This window comes from Carassius auratus, chromosome 15 (genome assembly GCF_003368295.1).
Source record: "Carassius auratus strain Wakin chromosome 15, ASM336829v1, whole genome shotgun sequence".
Lineage (NCBI taxonomy): Eukaryota > Metazoa > Chordata > Actinopteri > Cypriniformes > Cyprinidae > Carassius > Carassius auratus.
This window is the reverse complement of record NC_039257.1, coordinates 11,550,687-11,576,952: the sequence shown is the minus strand read 5'-3', so window position 1 is coordinate 11,576,952 and position 26,266 is coordinate 11,550,687. Positions and strand designations below refer to the sequence as shown.

Sequence of the window (26,266 nt, the reverse complement as noted above, 5' to 3'; positions counted from 1 at the left end):
GTAGCTTAAAGCTTTGTTCAGAGTGCACTCACAATTGCGAATTATTTTCACATCCGATCTTTAGAATTGACTGTCTAGTGGCCGCTGTGATGAAACTGAATCTGTTTGTTTAGGATGTGCTTTTTATATCCAATACTTCTACACAGCTGCAGTAACCAACGTCTGCCTGACTTCTGAATCTACCCAGCCTGCCCTTCACCTCCCTCAGTTCCTCTCTCTGATTATACACTTCAAAGCCCAAATCCTCCACTCATCCCAATGTGTTCACATTCTCTAACTTTAGTTTGTGTCAAAATACCATTGTAAACCCATTCTAAATTATTTTTACTTAAATCATTGCTATTTAAATGCTATGTTAGTCTATGATTCATAAACTACTGTAAATGTTGTGCAGTGCTGTGTTCTGGAGCGAGTGCTGTCTGATGAGATGACTGAGATGGTATCAGTAGAGAGCCAGAGGCTGGGGGCCTGGGTTTTGCTTAAAGAGGGCAGTGGAGCACAGTTATTATGCCCTGTTACTGGATCAGTCCTCGGTAAGGAAGATGTCATCGGTGAGACCTTTTTAATTATATGTATGAGTCGTTTATAGATATTAACATAATTCAGACATAATGCTATTAAAAGTCATTGGTTGTGCAATCACGTCCCCTAGTGGAATATCATAGAAAAATAGCCATAAGACTTAAAAATTCTTACTGCACCGCTAGGTGGAGGTATTTAACAACAATGCCCACGTTTTGCTGGTCAAATCCTGACAGATGGCCTCTAAGGCTCAACTTGGCATCTCTGTGGAATGACTGATTGCGGAAAGACAGAGAGATTTAACTCTTTTTCTTTTTGTAGCTACTGGTGGAGCTGTTAGAGCTTGTAATGCTGCACATGTAGACCCCCCACAGGCCTAATTCAACCAATCTCTAACACCCATATGTTACTGGTCAGTGGACCTGCACCCCCAGACTGGCAAACTACTGCCTGTGGCTGGAAACATGGACTTTGATTCTGCTTCCATCACCCTTGTCTTTACAGCTGATGCTTGTGTGGGTGTCACTAGGTATGCTAGTTAGTACATCTAAATAAATATACTAGGATCAGTACAAGTTAAGCTCAGTCGACAGCACATATTGATTACAGATCATAATAATAATTCTGAATCAAAAATAAAAAAAATGTTACAGTGAGGTGCATATAATGTAAGTACAAGGGGCCAGTTTTTGAAGGTTATACAGCTTTTTATTTTAAAAAGTATTTCCATTATTTTTTGCTAAATTGTGTAGTAGTCCATATGAGCTGTAGAGTTATTATATAGCAAAATTAAATATAACTTTAATTAAAAATAGAATGTTAGAATGTTTTTCCTGGTATTTTTTCCTTTCAGACTCCAGTTCCTTCCTACAGTTCTAGCAACAGTAACCAAGGGGCAGGGCTAAGCAAAGGGTCATTTCATATATAATCTCGTTGAAACAATGTAAGAGCATTTAGAAAATGTGTTATTTTGATATTTTTTTATTTTATGATCACATTGGTGATGTACACCATTTTTTTAAATTGTATTTAATAAAATGTATTGAATTTAAGTTTTACTGTAACATTATTAACAGTAGGTTAAGTAAGGAAGTGATATGAATATTATAGATAGATATAGATATAGATTTCAAATATACATTTAGAGGTTTATTATTTTCATACTTTATTTGTATTTTATATATTATTTATATATATATATATATATATATATATATATATATTTTTTTTTTTATATTTAGGTTTAATATTTACAGTAGTCTGATTGGCTCTCCCATGCTAGAACCTATTACAAGTGACCTGGTGCTCATCACTGGTGTCAGTTTTGATCCTCATACAGGTTCGTTTCTGACTGTTGAAAAAGTGTCTCAGCATGTTCAAACAGCCTGATTGATGAGTGTCTCTGTTCAGGGGCTGTACTTCCAGTTGGGGGGCTTCACCTGGGTGAGTCCTTCATTGAGCCCTTGAGCGGCCGGATGGCACGTGTTGGTGGATGCAGTGTGCAAGGAGGAAAGGTGGTGCCTCATGCTGGAGGTTTCCAGGCTCTGCTGGACAGCCAGGCTCTGGACGCTTGCTTGCGGGTGGCAGAGCTCCTGCGAGGATTCAGTGAGGAGTGGAGCTCAGCAGCTGCAGATCCGCAAGGTGAGCTGGACAGAGTTTCGGCAGCAACATTGGAGCTGGGGCAGGCCTGGAAAAGCAGCAAACTCGGCAGTAGTGTGTGTGTGTGTGTGTGTGTGGTGGTGGGGGGGGACCTTTATTACAAAACATACATCTCTAGATTTGCACATTAATTTAAGATAGGTTAATGCAAAAATTTACCATTCTTACAAAATGATCACAGTTATTGATAGGTGAAAATGATGCAATAGCCCCTCACTGAGCCATCCCTTAAAAACTATAAAAGAAAAACTGTTCAGATGTAGATTGCCTGTATTTTACTTTTTTTCAGAATAGCTTTTGATCTTTTCTAATGTTTATGGAGAATATATGTGTTTGGATAATGCTAAAGAATATTTAATGGAAAATATCAAAAAATGTGATGTCAAGTTCACTTGAATCACTTGGCAGTCACTTTCAAATGAGGCTTTTTTCTTTTCTTTTGACTGTGAGTGTGTTGAAGTATTGTCCTCCATTCTGATTTGCTGTCTCTGCAGTTTTAAATCAAGCTAATGCATAATTTAACAGTTTCTTTTAAGAAAAATGGCTAACAAAAATACTTTGCACTGCACAATTCATTCCAGTCCATGTAGAAATACATTCCCCATTTCAAAAAAGTTGTAATACTGAACAAATTGTGCGTAAAAAAGGAATAGAATAATTTACAAATCTCATAAACTCATATTTTATTCACAATAGAATATAGATAACATATCAAATGTTGAAAGTGAGACATTTTGAAATGTCATGCCAAATATTTGCTTATTTTGGATTTCATGAGAGCTACACACTCCAAAAAAGTTGGGACAGGTAGCAGAGGCCAGAAAAGTTATATGTACATATAAGGAACAGCTGGAGGACCAATTTGCTACTTATTAGGTCAATTGGCAACATGATTGGGTATGAAAAGAGCCTCTCAGAGTGGCAGTGTCTCTCAGAAGTCAAGATGGGCAGAGGATCACCAATTCCCCCAATGCTGCGGCGAAAAATAGTGGAGCAATATCAGAAAGGAGTTTGAAGTTAGCATTATCTACAGTGCATAACATCATGTGAAGATTTAGAGAATCTGAAACAATCTCTGTGCGTAAGGGTCAAGGCCAGAAAACAATACTGGATGCCTGTGATGCTACTGTAATGGAAATCAAAACATGGGCTCAGGAATACTTCCAGAAAACATTGTTGGTGAACACAATCCACCGTGCCGTTTGCTGTTGCCGGGTAAAACTCTATAGGTCAAAAAAGAAGCCAGATCTAAACATGATCCAGAAGTGCAGGCATTTTCTCTTGGCCAAGGCTCATTTAAAATGGACTGTGGCAAAGTGAAAAACTGTTCTGTGGTCAGACGAATCAAATTTTGAAGTTCTTTTTGGAAAACTGGGACGCCATGTCATCTGGAATAAAGAGGACAAGGAGAACCCAAATTGTTATCAGCACTCAGTCCAGAAGCCTGCATCTCTGATGGTATGGGGTTGCATGAGTGTGTGTGGCATGGACAGCTTACAAATCTGGAAAGGCACCATCAATGCTGAAAGGTGTATCCAAGTTCAAGAACAACAGTTGCTCCCATCCAGATGTCGTCTCTTTCAGGGAATACCTTGCATTTTCCAACATGAAAATGCCAGACCACATACTGCATCAGTTAAAACATCATGGCTGTGTAGAAGAAGGATCCGGGTACTGAAATGGCCAGCCTGCAGTCCAGATCTTTCACCCACAGAAAACATTTGGCGCATCATAAAGAGGAAGATGAGACAAAGAAGACCTAAGACAGTTGAGCAACTAGAAGCCTGTATTAGACAAGAATGGGACAACATTCCTAAACTTGAGCAACTTGTCTCCTCAGTCCCCAGACGTTTGCAGACTGTTTTAAGAACTTTCTTTTAGAAAATCAGTCATTATGTAGATAAATAACATTAAAATAAGAATATGCTATACAGTACAATTCAAATGCTGTAATGCTCACTAAGTCTGCATTTATTTGATGAAAAATACAATAATAACAGCAATACTGTGAAAAACTATTACAATTAAAAAAATGAAAAAATATATTTCTGAATATAATTTATTCTAGTGAATGTAATTTATACTTCAGTGTCACATGATCCTTCAGAAATCCTTCTATGCTGATTTGGGGCATGTTTATTATTATTATCAATGTTGAAAATGGTAGCGCTTAATATATTTGTGGAAACTGTGATACTGTGTTTTTTTTTTTTTTTTTTACAGGAATCTTTGATTAAAAAACTGTTTAAAAGAACATGATTTGTTTGAAAGGAGATTTGATTGTACAAGTTTTTATTTTTAATTTTAACATTTAAAGTAATCTGAATTTCTGCTAAATCTAATTTTGCCTCATTGCTTTCTTCTCTTCCTTCAGGGGAGAAATAAGCTTCCTGGTTTTGGGTTCTCCTTGCCAGCTCTCCCCGGGTTGGAGTATCCTGACCCTGGAGGCTCGGGTTTTCATGTCCCAGTTCTGGGAGCTCAGTTTAACTGGGTGTCAGGATGCAACGTGCCTCTGGCAGGAACCATGGAGGATGCAGATGGTAAAGGTAATAAAGGTTACTAGCAATGTCCAAATCCTGTTACATTAATCTCCAGGCGTTAACTAAGAGTATATTCTGACTCTCAGGGCTAGCTCCCATATGTTTTGGAGCCAGTGACAGGAGTGCTGGCACCGGTTGTGGGGGCCAGTCTGGATGTTTGGAAGTGGACTGTGGTTCCAGTAACTGTGTCCTAGATTCTGACGTTAGGAGAGAACCCAGACAGTGTCACAGTGAGCGAAGCTGAACTAAATCACAGCCGCATAAAAGCTCATTTGGCTTCAGGGTGTTCATATGTGTGCAAATGTGTGTTTGTTGGCCTCTGGTGGAAGCCCTCCAGAAGGAGAGCAATGTACGGGGCAATTACTGGCATGAGCAGACACTTAAGGAAGAGGAGATGGTGGGAGATTTTGACAGAGCCATTAAACACTATCACTCCACATCCGTACACCAGTTTGACTGTGTGAGTTGACTCCACAGAGACGACGCTATGCTCTGTGGTCTATTTAAAATGCAAGTCTTTTGACCAAGTGTCTATTTTTATTTTTGTGAGTGTCAGTGTGATAGGAAGCTTTTCCACCATCCTTGCATCCTGAATGAGATTCCGTGCACGTTCGTGTGTGTGCGTGAACAGATAGACTGGATGGACACAGACAGGCAGCTCAGGGAGACCACCGCAGAGATTCAGGAAAGTGCTCAGTGTGAGGCCAAGAGAAAAGCTCTCCAGAATTCAGAGTTATCGGTGCTCCGACCAGCCCATGTGTTACACGCTCTCACTGGAGGTCGGTCCTCGCACTCATACTCTCACTGAGAGTACAAACGGTTATGTTTTAAAGATTCAAAACACAGAACTCATGATCCTCATATACAAATCGCTAATATCTTTTTATGTTTTAGAAAGAATGAAGTTTCTTATGCTGACCAGTGATAAAATCAGTAATATTATGATTATTTTTACGACTTAAAATGTTCTAGTTTAACATATTTTAAGATGCAATTTATTCCTGTGATGCAATGCAAACATTTTTATTTTATTCATTCTAATATGTGAGCCTGGACCACAAAACTAGTCTTAAGTTGCTGGGTATATTTGTAGCAATAGCCAAAAATACACTGTATGGGTCATAATTAGAGATTTTTCTTTTATACCAAAAATCATTAGGATATTATGTAAAGATCATGTTCCATGAAGATATTTTGCTTCCTATCATAAATATATCAAAACTTCATTTTTGATTAGTAATATGCATTACTAAGCACCTTATTTGGAAGGTGATTTTCTTAATATTTAGATTTTTTTTTCACCCCTGATTTTTAAAAAAAATAGTTGTATCTCAGCCAAATATTGTCCTATCATAACAAACCATGCATCAATGGAAAGCTTATTTATTTTGAAAAATGTACTCGTGGTCCAGGGTCACATATGCTGCTTAAGAAACATTTCTTCTTATTATCAATGTTGTGCAACAGCTGGAAAGGTGGAAGCCATAAGAGATTTTAAGATTCTTTGATGTATAGAATGTTGAAAATAAAAAAAAATTGTTCTATACAGTGAAGTAATTCATAGTGACAGTGGCTGCTCAAATGCAAAAATTACAACAACAACAAAAACAGCTAAATATCCATAAATTCATTCTAAACTCCCTTTTCACTATAGTTCAAGTCTTCTGTAAAATGTTAAGAATCAAAGCTCTGAACCACTGAGTCATACTCTGATTTGTGAACAAATCAATACAATTTGTTCAACAATTGCGATCAAATTGTTTAGTCTGATTGTTTAGTTCACAAATCGGTTCAAAATAATGATTCCTTCACTGATTGATTCTAACCATCACTAGGGTATAAGAAAATGTATGGATGTGAATTAGCCAACGATTTGCCTAACTGTAACAAAGTTAGGAATTGCATTGTTACAGGAGTTTGTTGGCTTAAAGTCATCATGAAATCAAAATAGTCAATTCTTATTTTTTTATGTAATATTGCTGTTTTTATTATAAATGAATTATCCATGCACTTTTTTTTTATTCATGTGCGATAACTTCCTCTCCCTCTTGCAGCAACATCTCTTCCCTGATATCGTTCATCACAAACTGTCACTCAAACGAGATCACTGCAGTAGCAAAAAACAGCAAACGAATGATCCAATAATTTTTTTTATCTCATTTAAGAAGCAGTTTAATTCAGAAATACATCACAATGCAGAGGAAAAAAATGTTTTGCCCTCAATTTTTTTTCACCACTTAAAGGTTTGGAATGACATGCTAGTGAATAAAAATGACATCGTTTTTTTATCTTTGTGTAAACTCTTCCTTTAAGGAGAGTTGGAGGAGTGGGAGCATCAATGTTGCTGGTACACTGAGGTTAAGGCCATTCTGAACCAAGTGAGTGTGTCCATGGAGAGACTGCAGAGGGATCAGGATCGGCTGTCGGCACAGGAAACACAGCAACGGGTCAGCTTGTTTTCCCTTTGATACATAAAAACACACTCTTGCCCTCACACAGAATGATATAATGCTGTTAACAGTTTTTCGAGCTCATTACTATGTCGTTAAACAGCTGAATGAGCAGATCAATGCGTTGGAAGCTTGATATCCTTCACATGGCTATTGGTGCATTCTCCAATATTCTGCCTTTGCACTGAGTGTGCTCTGGGATGATGAATAACACAGTGTCTTGTGATTATCACAGGATGGGGAACTGAGGGAGCAATTAATACAGAGACAAGCAGAGCTGGATGCTGTGTTTTCGTCTCCCCTCCGTCCTCATCAGGTTTGCCAGCTGCGTGCTGACACCGTGCAGGTAACACGTGCTGGAGGCCAGACGTGCAATAAATGCTCATGACACTGACTGATAATTCTGTAGTGATGTCCTTGGGTTACCTTAGAGCTGTTCTGTATCAATTATGAACTCTTCACCAGACTTGATTTCGCCTTTTCCACTGACAGTCTATTGAATTGATTGGTTTCCTCTAGTCTTTGGTTTCTGGCACATCCTGGTATAAGGATTTTTTCGTGCTGCAGCCCAAGGGTGTCAGAAACCCTCTAAGAGTAAAAGCCATGACTCAGCAGAAAATCCTTCCTCGACTTGAACAAATTATTTAGCTGTTGGAGGAAACCAAAACTCTTGGAAGTCTCGCAAGTCGACCAGCACGCAGCGGCAGTAGAGCTCTTGGACAATATTTTACTTTATGTCTTATCATAGAAACCTTAATCATTATTTTGTCCAAATGTTTGTGAAAATGGTTGTGAAATGTTTCTCAAAAGGGAAGCAGGCGTTCGTCCCAGACAGCGCCGCCAGAGAGTGGATCGAATCTGTGTCTGTTGTAAAATAAATGTTTTAATGCAAGGAAAATAAATAGTGAGATTGTGGTTGTCAGCCTGTAGAATTTCATCACTGTGTTTGTCTCTCCTGCTGCGCCAGGTGTCTCAACTCAGTCCTTTAAAGATCAAATGAAGGCTCTGTCTGCGAGTGAACAGAATGCAATGGTGCCCTCTCTTCCTCTGTCAAACCCATCTTATACTTAGAAAGGCCAGGAAATAAACCACAGCCAGGGTGAGGCTGTCTTAAGCCAGAGATGTTAGCAGCATCCTCATTTCAGATCACGACATGATGTTCTCTCTTGTTCCATTCAGATGTCCAATCGCTCCAGGAACCAGGTCTGTCCGCATACATCAGTATCCTGCAGCTAGCAGGTCAGAGCGTTTTACTTGAGAGCTTTAAGCTGAACAGTGTGTGTTTAGGACTCATGGGTTATTTTAACCTTGAAGGTCACATCTGAACTACAGGAGAACATTGATGCGAATGTGTTGGATTTTGCAACTGGTTCAGGTTAGTCACTCTGATTCGACACGTTTGACCAAACAGAAAGCTGGTTTCTGGTTAAACTGTAACATTTTACAGTTTATTTTTCTATAGCGTTACACTACGAAACAATATTATATAAACTATTTTTTACAACAGCTTTACAAATAATGTAATATATGGTTCATTCATGTTCATCTGATTCTCTCACTTTTATTGAGATCCATAAGTGTTTTTGTGCCAGATAAATACTATTTCTTTTTATCAATGTTTGAAACAGGTGTGCTGCTAAATACTTTTGTGGAAACTGTGATATATTTTTTCCCTTACATTCAGGATTCTTCGATAAATAGAAAGTTGAAATGAACAGTATTTATTGTAATCTTTGGTGTTGTTGTTGCAGAGGAGGACTGGTCCAGACTAGTAGCTCTGTCTCCTCTCTTTCAGCTGATGAAGGAAGTGGAGCAGCAGCTCAGGGATAGTGCCAGAGATAGAGACCTTCTCAAGATCCAGCCCTCAGGTCAGACTCTAATTATCACCACTGAAACATGCAATCTGGACTCGTCAGACCTGCAAAGTCATTAGTGTAGCAACAGATGACTTAAAGCCATGAGAACCATCACTTACCTGTACATGACAGTGAGCTTTATTTTTATGTTATAACTGAATACTCTTCTGACAATGTAATTAATCAACAGCTTTATTTTTGTTAAATTTTGCAAAGATGCAGAGTGATGCAGGTGCAGGCCGGTCATTCGTGGGAGTGTGAGGGAGAGCGGATTCAAGTCAACTCTGAAACACTCGATCCACGACAGCTTCTGCTCTACCAGTGTGGACAGTTTCTCCTCCAGCATCTTCACTTATATAACATGGTCTGGATCTGTCTGTCTTTTTTTTCTCACTGCTTTTATGTTTGTTTCTCATAGAAAATTAGATCTCTTGATGGATGCAAATGTATATTATCTTTAATAGGTTAGATAATTTAAATGTACTGTACCAATTGAAAAAGAAAAACATTTGAGTTCCTGCATTGATAGTCATGTGACATTTTACAGTTTATTTTTATATAGCGATACACAACAAAATAATATTATATAAAGTATTTTTAACAGCAAATTTACAAAATAATATTATATTTGGTTCATTAATGTTCATCAAATTCTGTCACTTTTATTGAGATCCGTAAGTGTTTTTGTGGCAGATAAATACTGATGCTGATTTCATATCACATTGTTGAAAACGTGTGCTGCTTAATTTTGTGGAAACTGATTTTTCCCCCATTACATTCAGAATTCTTTGATGAACAGAAAGTTTGAAGTGAACAGCATTTATTTTAATCTTTTGTAATATTATGTATTTACTGTAACTTTTGATCCATTTATTGTGTCCTTGCTGAACAAAAGTATTAATTTCTTTCATTTTTCTTGAATTTCTTTAATCTTATTTACCTCAAGTTTGCAAAGAGCCTGAAGTTTGTTCACAGCTTTTTTCTACTCTTCCTTTCAACGACTACCATAACAATACTTTCCGCGACTCTTTCTATTATCAGGTATTTCTACACTTAGGCATGTATGAACCCGCTATATAAAGAACGAAAAGTTGAAAAGTTATTAATAATTTACAAAACTTTCAGAAGTGTCAATTAGCACCACTTTCTCTGTGATATAATTGGTCTCATGACTAGTTCGGTTGCACTAAGGTTAAATGCCCTCATTTGTCAGTCACTGGGTAAGCAATAATTAATTCTTTTTAAGCACAATTAGTGCTCTGTCATACAAACCCCTGTGCACTTAGCACTTCCTATATCTTCAGGAAGGACAGAAGACCCGTTTTTTTTCGCTGTCAGAGGTTGCAGTCAGTGGGTGGCCTCTCTCTTCTGCTAATGCACTGTGCTGCAAACATTTCCACTGGTCAGATGAGGACAGACTCCACTCCCACCTTCCAAAGGGCCTTTTTCAAGGTGCTATTAGCAACTGCCCTACACCAAGCAAACCAAGAAAGAATGTGCGAATGAGTCTTTCTTATAGACATCATGCCTTGTTCCATTTTGCAGGTTTTACAGGTGGGCTAAGTGAGCTGTACCATGCTTGACTGGGACAAACTGATGATGAGAGGACAAAAGATTTGCCGTCTGATGCAGCTCTTGATAGTCTTCTGCTTGAAAGAGTGCAGAAGCCAAGTCCTGGGGTTTTCTCAGAGGATGTAAGTTTGATTTATTTCGCCATATTCGCCCCTCGTGTTCTCAGTAGCTGTTGCCAAGTAATTAACAGGGATGTAACAGATGCAATAGGATCAGACGGATGTGGCAGAAGTTATACTTTTCGGAGTGTGAGATTTCGAATATGTGCTGTTCTCTGGGCAGGAGGTTTTGGGACGTCTGCGCAAATGCAGAGAGGTCTCAATGTTCCGCCAGGTCCAGAGTCTCCTGAAAGTGTCTCCTATGAACCTGGAGATCAAGCATCTCAACACTGTCCTGTCACTCAGCGAAGGCCCAGACAGCCAAGACGCTTCTCCTCCATGAACTGACACTTTAACTTTGAACAGTGCTGCCTTTCTGACAGTGATAAATCCAGCTTTCAAAGGCATGTTTTAGGCTGCGAGGTAGCGGATGGACTTATCGTCTTGGATGTTAATGGCTCCTGGACTGGGTTAGAGAATCTAGTTTTTCTTCTGGTGGTGATCCAAAAAAAAAATGGCATTAAGAAAACACATTAAAATTGTCATAACTGCATAGCTCCAACAAGCAGGCCTCTGTTTAATGCAGTTTTAGTGTAATTTTTGAGGATAAGGGCATATTACAGAATCTGACTAGCTTTCACCAAATTACACAAATTTGCACCAGAAGAAAAATGTTAAAGGACCACATTAATTAGAAATTTTAAGTCTTCTTAATATTGCCAATATTTGACGCTTTTGAAAATATCTCTGGCAGTCGTCGGCACGTGATATGCCGCAAGTTATCATGAATTAAATCTTACAAATGTCTAATTATTTAATGGATTATTACCATAAAAATAATTAAAATTTTGTTTTTAAATAATTAACCCTTCTGCTGTTGGTGTCTGACCTTTTTCACCCATGATGATTTGCTTCGCATCCCTGATGACTTTATTCTTTTAGACAAATTCATTCCCGGGTTATATAAAAAAATGTGCTGGCTTTTCCAAACTTAATAATGGCATTGAATGTGTGTTGAGATTTTGAAGTCCAATAAAGTGCATTCATCATGAAATGTGCTCCACACAGCTCAATGGGGTTAATAAAGGCCTTCTAAAGTGAAGTGATGTGTTTGTGTAAGAACAATGTTCATATTAAGACTCTATAAACCATCATTTCTAGCTTACGCTTACTGTGGTATGTGCGTTCACGAGAAAGTGACGTTCTGGCAGAAGCTCTGGTTGCGAGAACCAAGTTTTGTTTACAGCAAAGGAAAACCAGTCTCCTCTTGAATTATATTAAATCCTCCAACATTCTTCTTTACAATCTTCACCTTGTACTTCTAATTTAATGGCAATGTTGTGACCGGTGTTTTGTTTTGCTCTCTCCTCTGCACTTACATGTTTGTTACTTCTCACCGGAGCTTATGCTACATCTATTTCCTACATCGTCTGCTGGAACGACACTCTCTCATGAACGTGTGTACAACAGTCATTGAAAGCAAGCGATTATGGTGTATACAGTTTTAAATATAGATCATTTTCTTTTACAAACGCATCAATTCGCTCCAGAAGGTCTTTATCAACCCCCCGAAGCCAAATGGAGTACTTATGATGAATGGATGCACTTTATTTTGCTTCAAGTTAATAACAAGTGGAAATTCTGTGAAATGGGACCAAGTAATCATATGATTTATTGCATTTAATTTATTTTGTGATTAGATTTAGAACCATAATTTCCTGCTGTCCATGACCGTCTCGACACAGTCTTCTTGACCAATTTTAGGGTCATGACCCAATAGTTAAGACTTATGGTATTAGATTAGGACTTAAATAAAAAGAAAGACCAGCATTTGCGGAATATAGTGAATGAATCGAATTTTGATTTTAAAATAGATTTAACAGCAAAATTCTAAGGGCGATATTCTTATGATCACATTTCAAAGCAGCAACACATAAGCCATATCTGCCTTGTTTTGTTTATTTTAAAGCAGTACAAGACAGTCAGTCTACACTTCTTATACGCATATATGCCATTGTACTCATTGTATTGTCTTGAACTGTCTTGTTTGATTGCATTTTATGTAATTATAGTATTGTTTTTCTGCTATTCATATTTAATAGAGCTGCTATATCGTGCCTGGATGTCCCTCTAGGGATCAATAAAGTATGTTTATCTGGATGTTTATCGGTGCACCTTCATCTTCTCATAAACCCTCAAACATAACTAGAGTCCTGGCTTTATACATTTCAACAGTAATTCAAAGTTATGTTTTCTGAAGGAATGAGTGGGTTCTGTCCTTGCACAAGGGCATGGTGATGATTTTCAGGCGGTCTTCAGTTGAGAAAACTGAAAATAGGCCACCGTTACAGTATTTACAGTCTACATTAGGAATATAATATGTATGAATAATTAAATGTTAGAGTGTATGATTATCAGCAATAAATGAAGTGACTGTTACATGCTTTATTTTAATGCCCAATCTTTCAAAAAATGAGTAACAACGCTGTTGTCTTCTTTTCAGAACTTACAGTATAAATCAAGGCGAAATTCAGGTAGGTTTGTGTAGTGAAGTCTCTTATCTGTTCTTGGTTCGGCAGTTGACAAGACTTCTGTCTCTGTTGAATAATTTGGTTTCAAGAATAAAACTTGAATGTCTGCCCTTGAAGTCTTGTAAATGATTTATAAGTCAATACAAACTAGCTCACCTTCATCTTCACTTCTTTTCTTTTTATTATAAATCTTGCAACGGTTTGCTGTACCCTTCGATCCGTCAGAGGATTTCTTGAGGATATTACAAAAAGTTGCAGAGGAGAGAAGACAGAGAAGAAAGATGAAGGAAGGAAAAGCCAATGGTGGGTACACTGAAGCCTGAGAGCGAAATGGTCAGTTTGTGTTTAGCGTTGTCTAGATTTGCTTGTCCTCGTTTGACCAGCTCGGACCAGCTGCGTGACATGCCGTCTCTCTCCACAAACAGAGCACAGGTACCTGATGTTTCAGAATGAGTTCTTGCACAATAATCCGATAAGTCAGTATCATAACTGCTATTCCTGTGAGACTGCCCCTCTTGTGATTTTATTGTCTCTTGCGTTCATGTATTATGTAGGCCTTTATCAAGTTGAAGAGATGCAAGGAGGCCATAAGTGACTGTGAGTGGGCTCTGAGGGTGCGTAAAACACTGGGAAAGAGGTCAGAGAAGTGCCCTCTCATTTTTCAGTGTCAGCCAAAGCAGAGAGTTTCTCATCCTACCTTGTCTGGTGAGAACAGCAGGCTACATAGTGCGGTGTCTATTGAACTGGATAGTTGCGCGGCATTAGATAACTGGGTTGAAGTTCCTTTCGAGCTGTGCCAAATAGTATTTGCTCTTGGAAAACTTTTAGAAAGTTAAATCAGTTAAAAAGTGATATAAATACATATGGTCTAAAGGAAACAACATATAGTCTGTTGGGTCATTTAAATAGGATGATCCAAGGTATCCAGATTAGCTTTAATGGAGATATTAGAATTTATAATTTGCCCAATAAAGGAGTACACTGGGACAAAAGAAATATCATTATTGATTGTACTTGATTACTTAAATGCAATTTTCTGTTATGGATAGTGAAAATATAACACTTTTGTTCACTGTGCAGTGAGAAGTGTATTAAAGCGTATGTACACATGGGAAAATCTCGGTAGCACTTTATTTTACAGTCCTGTTCCTCATGTACATACTATGTGCTTATTATAGTTATTACAATAACTATGTAATAACTAGGTACTAACCCTGAACCTACCCCTAAACCTAACCCTACCCCATGTAGTTACCTTGTGTTACCAGAACTTTCTTAGATAAATGTTAGTACACGTACTGTAAAATAAAGTGCATCCAAAATCTCTCCTAGCGCTCAAGGATTTCAAAAAGGTAAGTATCGTTCAGTAGAAGTCCTTCTGTCCTTTCAAGTCTAAATCTGGATTACACTTACATGTCTCAACTTATCTGACCTCTCTCCTTTTATCCTGCTGCTTTTGCTTCACATTCAGTCCAGGTTTTGCTATCGAAAATTTTGGGAGATGTAGTCACAGCGTGAGACCATGATCCAAAAACGCTGTGAGCATCTGTCGCAAGGGAAAGCAAGATAAATATACTAGTAGGAGTAGGATTAACATAGCTATTCTTTTAGTATCCACTCTGTCTGGATATGTACCTTTGTGTCAAGCATCTCTCTCACACGCTCCCTTTTTCTCATCAGATGCTTACACCAGCAGTTTTTAGAACATTAGTTGCTCATTTAAATTGATTTTGAACATATTAAGAGGAATGATGGCATTACGGATTCCCATTCTATTAATTTTAATAGTATATTTCCACATGAATTTGCAAAAAAAGAAAAGAAATATGTTCATGAAGCAGATTACTTTGCATTACAATAGCTTATGTAAGAGATACATGAGGGAACAGGGAAGGCCATGGCAGTACCAGAGCTGCTGAAGAAGCTCGACAGACCCAATGAGATCAATCTTTACTACTGTGGTGGATTGGAGCTGCTCTCACAGGCTATTAAAGACTGTAAGTTTGCATGATTAATTAAGAATCCTTCAGATGCTTTTTTATTTTTATTTGTTCCTCTAATTTCCACTGAACTCCAGCGGTTTTTGTAGGATGAACAAATGTTTAATCCCAGTTTTTAAACATCAGATTTGTGTGAAATATGCCTTGGGTTTACCCGGTGTTGTTCCAGCAACCAGGGTGATATTTCTTGCAATCGGGATCGATACGGAGAGGGGAGGAGGAAGGAATTTTGTGCGGAGGGCTCATTGATTCTGCTCTGAGGTTCATTTGCAGTTCATGATGAGGAAACTAATCCTCATGATCAGCCGCAGAGGACAGACACAGTCCTATCGCAAACACAAGCGCAAGGCTTTTAGACTTTGTTAGTGTATGTGTGCATTATCTTTTAGATTGTGTTTGCTCAATTCTGATCCTGTGCCAATATATCACTGCACAGATCAGTGCAGCAGACTCTTTTGACCATTCAGATTGAGATAAAATATACTATATACTATATACAGGGGAGAACCAGGGCTTGTTACCACACTTCACAAGAGGGGTATTGAATATTTGTTGAAATTTAACCTTCTGAATTTCTCAGGTTGAGTTGAGGTTTGAAACTCAGTTCCTGTACAAGCACAAACCTTAAAGTACTGCCTACAGCAAAATTGTAATATTTTTAAATTAAAGTTGTACATATTTCTCAGGATTCTTTGATTAAATAAAAAAGTTTAGCATTTATAAAAAAAAAATTGTAAGATTAAAAATATTTGCTGTTTTTTGTTCAATTTAATGCACCCTTTTACTGGCTCAGAACATTTCAACGGTGATATATATGATGATTTTGATATTTTACTTTTCTTTTACCTTTTCCTTACTAGAAATCAAAAAACTATTTCTGGAGAAAACATTTATTTAATGTTGCAGTCCTTTCCAGCAGATATACTCCATTAAAAAGTATTTAGAGTGTCAGAAATATTCTACAAGAGTAAAATATGGTTCGGCACATTGTGCAGTAAAATCTTGAAAGCACTCCAAGACAGAAAGTTTTTAGTCACTGTTTTGTGCAGGTAAGATACCTGAATAATAGCTCTTTGTAAACTAATTTTCTAGTATTTCCACAGCATGAACACTGCCTTTGTGTAGATAAGGCAGCACTCTCTTATTCTTGATGAGCTTTTGTTTATCATTCTCCTTGCACTCTCTTTTGCCCTTGAACGGAGCGTATTGTGTGTCTAAGTCTGGCTACTGTGATTTAGTGTTGATATATGGCTCTCACTACACACCTACCAACACTGACCTTATCTGGTGTTCCTCACAGCTACTGGGCAGACATTCTCCAGATTAAACAATGGCTTCAGTATCATTAATGGCAATAACACTGTAACAAGGTAAGGTTGCTAAAGAAGCGAACCTGACAGTTTGTGGTCAGAATGTACTTTGCACATTTGAAAATGGCTGATGTGGTGAATTTGAATCGTATGAGAAGATCTTACTCTAGTATCATAAAGTGGGCATGCGTAATCCACGTATGATTGATTGCAACTTCAGCTTTCTCTCCTCTGAACGGTTGTCTTGTTCAAAGCAAGTATGCTATTAAAATTAATTGACTAATTTGAATGCAATTTAAACAGCAGATGTGTAATCGGGCTCTGCTGTGTGATCATGTCACGTGTTGGAATTTACCTTTCCACCAGCAGAATGAAATTGAAAGAGTTTATCTGTGTTTGAACATGATTGATTGGTTTGGTTGTTTGGGAGATTCGCTGTGTTTGTTTCATACAGTTTGCACACATGTGGTCTCTCATCTTTAAAACATGCCTGTTTAAAGGGATATTTCATCCTTTTTGCCACCTAATGTCATTCCAAACCCGAATCAGTGTGTTTTTAGTATTGTTTATGCACTTTTATAACATTTATAATTTTTTTTAACTTTTTAAATTTACATTTTAGTTTGTGTTTTAGTAATTTTGCTATGTGTTTTTTCTTTTCTTTTTTTACTAGTTCTTAATATTTTTAGTTACCTGTAATTCATTTTTATTTTTTGTAATGTTAGTACTTAAACATATTTTAGTGCAAGTATTTGTTAAGGTTTTTTAATTTTAATTTTCTTTCAAATCAAAAGTTTTTCGATTTTATTTCCTTAATTTACCCTTATTTCTATTTAACAAACACTGTTTTTAATTGGTTTTAGTTAACAATAACAACACTGTACTATTTCTCTCATGGAACAGTTTTTGAAGAATGTGCCAATATACATTTACATGCTTTCGATATTATTCTGTTTTTGAGAAAACTATTGCTTAAACATTTGACAGAGCATGACTGGAATTTCAGTTTATCCTCTTCTGTATATAGCTGTCTCTCACAGAATTCAAAAGATCCATATGCGGTTGATCCATATATGTCCGTCGTCAAATTATGGAGGACAGTTTGCAGTGGAAACGGTAAGATGAAATGCAGCATGTGAGCATATGAATCTTATTCGGAGTCCCTGAAAATGAAAGAAGCAATTGCTGAGGTAAAAATATCAGTCCCATTTGCACATTTCTTTTTTTTAAATATATGTTCAAACTGTCTCTGTTTGGACACCACTTTATCTGGTTCAGCTTTCCCCTGCTTCTTTTAAAGTAATGAGCATTCGTGAAATTGTCTAAATCCAAGACGATATCAATTTATCCCGTTCTTGCCTGTTAGCAGTGAAATTGTTATTGCCTCCCACATTAAAAGTCTCTTTAGTAAGTAGTTTGTGCCCTTCATTTATAATCTCATTAACTGGTCAACTGAATCTGCATTCGTCTTTATTAAACCTTCTCCATAATTGTGTTCCTCCCAGAGCAGCTGTTGATGGAGTGTCCCAGTACTAGACAACACATGGTTCAGATGTTGGCATCACCATTAAGTGAAATACAGAGGGAAAGCCTGGAATTACTCAGCATATACTCAAAAACTCAACACGGAACAGACGTGCTCATCGACAATTATTAATTTATATAAATATGTATATAATATTGCTTTTATAATATTACTAATATTTATTTGAATTAAATTTATGCATTTAGCAGATGTTTTTATCCAAAGCAACTTACAGTGCATTCAGGCTAACATATTTTACCTAACATGTGTTCTCTAGGAATCAAACCCACAACCTTGCACTGGTCTACCACTTGAGCCACAGGAAGAAGACTTTAATGTCAATTTCTTCTCAGACAGAGCAGAGTTAAGTGTGGTGCTACTATGATATCTGGGATTCATCTCATTAGCATAAGATATGCAGACAACCTCCTACTGTTATAACATGTTTTATTAAAGCCTTTTTAATGAGCCCATAATGAATGTGATCCATCCCCTTTAGAATGGCGGGGAACCTGATGAGCTGAGTTTGCTGTGATACGAGCTCTGTATTGGCACTTACACTTCTGGAGAACTTGGCTGCAGAAAATAATTATGCACAATCAATACATTTGCCCTTACCATATACCATGCCCTGTTTTCATGTGAAGATGATGAATGCCTGAAACATGAAATCTTGAGCACGACCCACCTGCGAGTCCATTAGATTCCCATACATCATAGTTGCACGTATTAAATCGAAACACATTCAAATTCATTCAACTCAACCGGCCAGACCCCTTGAGAATGCAAAGTGAACACATTCAAGACAAAACAATCCATCACATTCACAATTCCCCCGATTTATCTCTTTGAAAGAGATCAGCCGCTCGCAGTTTCTAGTGATTCCCCACCTTGCAGATAGAATAAGGTGCTACCGGTGACCAGGAGCCGGAATTAAACTGCCACTTCATGCACAGAGGGAAATGAGAAAGGCATAACAGTTTTATAGATAGTCCATGAAAAGTGTTCAGTGAATTCTAGCCACACTCTTGATTCTAGATAAGGATGGTTAAGCCTATTGTTCTTGTCTTATGTTTTATTTTCAGCGTCAGCAACGTGAGTTTCGAAGCAATCATTCTGCTTGGATCAGCGCCCAACACATCATGACGCCTTTTTATATTTTGCTCCTCTGGCTCTTTGTGCATTACTGCACGAGGGTTATCTGAGGATTTTTAAGTCTGTTGAGCTTTTTTAGTTAGTAGTTAGTTTCTTTATTTAATCATTTGTTGTAGTTGTTTGTCTTTTTCAGATTTAAGATTCAGTCAAGAGAGAACTTCACAGCAGTGTTTGCCCTTCCTCTTGAACATCTGCTGGTGATGTATTATGAAACATCATTCATAGTCATCTTCTTAATATTTATAATAATCTAAATGATAATAGCGTATAATATCCTCATCAATAATACTTTACTTGATTTGATTTCTCAGACATTTTTTGGATTCTACTTGGTCACCATTATCAATCACCACTAGAAAATATATGACAATAAATAACTTGTAGGACTTGCATCATGAACAGTTACAAAACATTTGTGTAATCTCACAGTCATATAATTATAAAAGAAACCTTTTCATATTAATTATAGAACATTTTAGCATTTGCATTTCTTCATTCTGTATATCAGCATCATAAACCACCTTCCTGCAGGTTGAAATTGGGAAAGATCTTCTTGATCTTTAGGAATAAGTCCCCACATGACTTTTCAAAGGTAGTGTATCTGTATATAATTAAAAACGTCCAATGCGCTTGTAATCAAATATCATGATAGCTGACCACAAGACACTGGCTTCTGTGATTTCTGTGATCGGGACCATGTCTCTAGATGCTGTCATCAGTAAAAAAGCTAGCGGGATGTAACGCATTTTAGAGATGCTCTCTCCAAGCAATGGTAAGCTTGGGGATGATAACCCTTTACATCACGCCCGAGCTCCCGAATACTCTGTCCTTGAGCACTGCTGAATTATGTATGATGTCTTGCACTGTGAATTTTGTTTTGGAGGGTTTGTTTCTAAGCTCCTTGTGCTATCTTGTTGCATGAGCTGTGAAACAGCCATTTCCCACAGACGCTAAAACTGCAAAAGGACATGAATTTAATTTCCTGCACTGTCAAGATAAAGCTCTGTTTTGGTTGCAGGAGCGGTGTGTCGGCTGTGAATGTACGTAGAAGTGTCCTCTATATCCCCTCCTGGGTTTGACGATCAACTTAGCCTCAAATCCCTCTCAAGTTATCCAGGTAAAGCAGGAAGTTTGATACGGTGGGCTCTGGGCCAGCCCTCGTCGGAAACATCAGACACTTACGTAGCCAAAGGGCACCGGATAGGCAGAATGTTCGGTTAGTGCCTTTTCTCCCCATATGTTGCAATCATGTCTGAAACACCAAAGGGAAATTGGAGAGAATGTTTTTTTGGCTTTCTTTTAACATAAAGGAGCACGCTGTTCCGGCCAGCAGCAGGTGCTTGGACCTGCTGAGCGATTCCTCTGGAGGCGTCATCACATTGAGTTGAATTCGTTTTAGCAAGGCCAAGGCAAGCTTTAACCCAACCACTGATGACTGGAGCTGCCAGAACGTTTGAACTGTAGATTTCTGCACATTAATTATTGAAATGTTCATCCTGCAGGATTGTGGAGCGTAGCGTATTAGCATCTCTACAAAACATTTACACATATGGCTTTTACAGGATCAGAAATGGAAGTTCAGAGTTTAAATATATGGATGTCCTTAGATGGCTAACATCCCAAGAGAAGGATTTCGCATGCACAGAAGTATTTACATAATGATTACTGTGGCAGCCGCAGGCCCTAGCCAGGAGAATATTTTTTTCTGACTATTCAAATCAGGTTCCAGGTTGTTTGCTTGGGTTTTGCTGCCTTGGCGCTTCATGTCTTTCCAGTTAGGCTGTTTCTCAGAGTACAAATTAAGGTGAAGGAACTTTGTCCTTAATGGAAATGGAAGCTTTAGCCTAAGTTCTGCCAGGAAGACTCAATCACTTCGTCATTAATTACCTTCATCATTATCCAATCACGTCTTTATACTCCTGTATAAAAGATCGTACTTACACATGTTTGAGTTCGCAGATGCCAACGCGACAACAACCTCCACCCTCCCCACCACCACCAGGATGGTCCTGTCCTTACCTTCCAGGGGGGTCTGCTGCGCCCCTGCCTTCGTCTTCAGGCAGGAAATGCAGATTCGCTACCCTCGGATTACGAACCATGGACGGGGCCTTCCGCCAAAGAAATTTATAATTGTGCTCGCTGAGCTGTCAATAAATGTATGCTTCGTACATTCCTCTATCTCCCGAGTCTTTCTGGTAGAACTGACTGATTTCACCTTGTGGTGGACTTTTGCTGTGATACTGCTTGAACTGCAATTTTGACAAGCCGCCACAAAATAGTTTGGAGTTACAGCCTAATGCTTTTGAAATGGCCTATCCATCCTGTTGTGGTATCAAACACGTTATCTTGTTTTGTTTGGGCTTCAGAGAGTTGCAGGTTCGCCGAGCGTTCTGCTCCCGATGTCTTCTGATGCCACTCTAGAAGTTGTGTGGAATAGAATAGTAAAGTTGCTGAAGATTCTGAAGGTAGACCTTATATCAGGTTTTGGAAATCAGTATAGTGATAAATTTGTAAAAGGTATTGAAGATGGCAGAGATTATGTCCTTTGCATTAAATTGGTAATGTAAGTCACTACTAAAAAAAGACCATCTTAGATCAGCATGGGATGTTTTTGTTTGAGGAAGTTTACATACTTTTTTTTCATAATCAGTGGATTATACATTTTTACTTAAAATGTCTTAAGCCTAGAACCCACTTTTCTTCAGTTAATTTAAATAATTACTTTTTAAGCCTTCATTGAATAAATATATATATATATCATATTTTACTAGCATTTTTTTTCTTGGAATTGAAAGTAATGTAAAGCTACCTTTATGTATTTGTTTATTAATTTTAATATTTGTTTATGACCTGGTTTCATTTTTTGTTGCCATTGAAATCCATTTAAAGCCATATGTACTATTTTGCTGCATTATTTGTTCAATTATTTTCCCATAAATAATAAAAATGGTTTATAAATAACCTGGTTCATCCTTGGTTGGCATTGTTTGCTACCATTATTATTTATTTACTGTATTATTCATAATGATCCATCTGTCTCTTTGTTTGTTTGTTCAACAAAATACAACAATGTGTAATGGTTTAAGTGCTTTATTTCTGTAAAGCCTGGATTATTAAATAGTATTTCGAAAAAATCATTAATCTCCCTATCATTTAATGACATTAAAAACAGATTTAACAACCACAAATCAAAACAAAAAGGCTTTATGAAATTAGATCAATAGATTTTTTTTTTTTTACAATAAATAATGTTTTTGTGTGTGTGTCCATTAAAGCCCTGACAGTCTGTACTGCCTCAATTTCACAGGCCTGTGAGGAGCTGGTTAAGCTTGACAAACGTGAGTTCTGAGGGTCAGGGAGGCAGAGGATTGGATTCAGTAACATGTCTTAAGTTCTCTGGACTTATGGTGACTTTGTGTGTGTGTGTGTGTGTGTGTGTGTGCTACCCACATTTATTCATTCAGGGCTGTGCACTTTGAGAAAACTCCAGGGTGGTATTGATGAGTTGGTGGTGGGGAACGCAGCTTTGTGTGTGGGCCATGCTTAGAAGTGGATGGAGCTCCCGGTGGCCTCCCAGGCACAGACTGTGTGCAGTTGCTGTTACACCACGCTGCTGGAGATAGCAAAAGAGCAGCCGTTCGGCAGAATGCAGCCATTACTCTTGGGAAGCTGTGCACAATTAGACCCCAGGTATAATTAAGTCTGATTTGCCTCTTGCAGTCACCTGTATTATATTGATTAACATTTATGCTAATGTACTTATACTGTACACAACAGTGATTCTCTGGGAAACATGAAGGTGAAATGTTAATGCCTTCTTAGAATTAACCTTAACAAGAATGCATAATGAATTGAATCACCTCAGATCTGCAGTTTTTGATTCGATTCAGATATTAGCATGTTTGTTTGTTGCATTTGAAATCCGTTTATATTCTCGTCTCATTTTAGGGCTGTTAATGAGATCTTTTACAGATGTGAGTCTCTTTCAATATTTATAGATTGGGCCTTTATACTTTCCCTGACCTAAATAACTATTGAGTTTTTTCCCCTTTATCTTTAATATATAAAGCGTCCACAAGTTCAGGTCTGAGAAAAAGTAGCAACTCTGTTAGTTAAGTGTTCTTGAGGCGTCTTATTTTCCCAGTCAGCATCAAACAAGAACAATCTATCGAAGAGGAGTCAAAATCTTACAGCATTCAACTTTGATGAGCTTTCAACTTTTTGGAGGGAATGCTGCTCAGAGCACGAGTCTGTACAATGAGATTTCAAACCTCTGAGATCAGAGTGCAGCCCAAAAACTGTTGACATTTTTGACAGAAACAGTGGAAGGTACAGACACTGCCAAAAATCGTACACATTACCGATGAACCTACTCTTTATGCATAGCAAACTAGCTGATGTTTTCATGCATGTTTGCATTTCATATTCTTAGCTCTGGTTTTATATTTGACTGTTCCCGAGTTCATCTTGTGGTCAAAATGAGAAAGAACCCAATTCTGTTGGTTTAATATATCTCTGTTGGATTTTTTTCAGGCACATGGAGAAACTCGGGGAGCTCCATGGTTTAGAAATCCTTCACTTCTGTGTGAGATTGATCATGTGAGCTACGACCACTCATTCGGTTTCTCAATAAATGAACCCATAACTCAGGACAGGCGTGCAAACACACACACACACACACACATAGAGATGAATGCTGTCCTTTGCTTCACAGCTTAAGATGCTCATCTTAAGTGAGGCCACAAATTACTCTCATGCCTTAAGGCCTATCTTGATTATGCAGCTGTTTCCTGTGTTCATTTTAATTAGAGAGAATTCACATTGACATGACTCTGTTATCTGCTGTTGTAGAGAACATGTTGCCCTGGGACAATATTTGAAACGTTTCAATTTCCTTTCATCCCAAAAGACTCGCTTGGGCAGTGTATTGCTCTGTTTGTTGATAAATGGATTAATATGAGTTGTCATGTGTTAAATGAAAAAGATTAATAAAACTGCATTTGAAGATAATCATGGTTAAAACCTGCTAATCTTTGCAGACTTGATAGCTTTAGAAAGCATCTGATGATGTATTAAAAAAATATATATTGTTACAATTCAAAAGGTTTTAGCAGATATGAGTCTGACAGTGTAATCCAGGGTTTGGGACAGGTTTTTTATAAACAGATTGCAATATGGAACATCAACATTTCAGATTTGTCCCAGAACATGTATAAAGGGATAGGATAAGGGTAGTTCACCTAAAAATGAAAATGTTTTCTCAACCTTATGTTGTTCCAAATCTTTATGACTTTCTTTTTTCTGTGGAATAGTTAGCCATATTATTCAGAATAGCTTCTTATGTATTTCACAGTAGAATGTAAATCATACAGGTTTAAATTATTATTATTATTATTTTTTTTTTTTTGGGCGAACCATTCCTTTAATCAAATCACCTGAGTTTTGGTTGATTAGACAACATTGACGTCCATTCAAAAGTTACCATGTCTTCTGACAAAATACCTTTTTTCTAAGCATATTCCTGATGTTATATATTTATATAGTGTGTGTTTACTTTTAATTACACATTTTAGCCATCTGGGAATTAAGGATTATGATTTATTAAGTTTTGCTAGATTTCAGCTGCTTAACAGTCCATTGTAGTTGTTGTCTGATTCTCCTTTTCATGATGGGCCATATATTTCCAATAGGTGACAGATCTTCTGGCCATTCAGTAGCATCCACATGTGTCTACGAAACCACGCTGTTAGCACATGCAAAATGAGACTTAGCATTGTCTTGATCTAATAACCATGGACTTCCCATAAAAGATGTCATCTTGTTGGCAGTATACATCTCTATACAATCCCAATATATGCCTCCATGTCAATGGTACCTTTACACATATGCAAGTCACTCCTGCCGTTTGCACTGATGCACCCTCAAACCATGACAGACGTTTGCCTTTGTTACTGTTTCTTATTAAAGTCTGGATCCATTTCATCTTTAGGACTGTCAATTTGATATCTCTTTTTCCCAAAAACTAGCTGAAATGTGGACTTATCTGACCACAGCACGTATTTTCACTGTCTTTGGACAGCCTAAGATGAGCTCAGGTGTCTCTGTCTAGAACTGATGGCAGATTTCTCCTTGAGTAACACATTCAAGTCGCATTTCTTCATGCAGCTGCAGGCTGTTGAGTGACAACAGTTTTACATAGTACTCCCGAGCCTATGTGGCTATATATCACACATGAACATGACAGTTTCTCATTCAAGGCCATCTGAGGGCTCAAAGGTCACACACATTCACCTGAGGTGTCCTGCCTTGGTCTATGCATACTAAGATTTCTCTGGATTCCCTGAATCAAAGTGGTGAGCCACGATCCAGGATTGCTGGCAAAGACAGGACGCTCCGTTTAAACTCAATCATAATTACCTGACCTATTACCAATTCACCTGCTTATTGTGGACTGTTTCAAATCAGTTTAACTTGGATATTCTATAACCTTTCACTTTGATTATGCTTTTGTCCCAAAATTTTGTGGAGTGTGTTGCAGCCATCAAAAATGTATATATATATATATATATATATATATATATATATATATATATATATATATATATATATATATATTTAGAAAATATATGAAAATACATTTAGGTTGGTCAGTTTTGCCGTTTACAGAGCCAAGAGACAGGTGTGACTTCTCAAGACACTAATTTCATGATTTCAATTATATCTGTGATGTAGGAAAAATGTAAAGTATTGCTTACAGTGCCTTTAATATCATATTTCTACATTTTACATTTATTCACTTATCCAAAGCAACCTACTGAATAAGACAACAAGATGATTCATCATAAGGAGCAATAACACGAGAAGTGCTAACAATGGAAAGTTTCAAACATAGTTTAGAGTAGTACTTTCTAGAACAAGAAGGGTTTTAAGAAAAAGTGTAACCATATAAGACTTCTTTTTAAGAGTCAGCAGGATACGGTCAAGTGCTCACAGAAGAGATGAGTTTTTAGCCTTATAAACTACATTCATATATTCTTATATTAAAGAC

General features: G+C 37.5%; 1 pseudogene; it reads left to right on the top strand.

Moving 5' to 3' along the window:
• The first annotated feature begins 1,797 nt into the window (after positions 1–1,797).
• On the top strand, positions 1,798–23,821 carry LOC113114595 (uncharacterized; annotated as a pseudogene).
• The last annotated feature ends 2,445 nt before the right edge of the window (positions 23,822–26,266 follow it).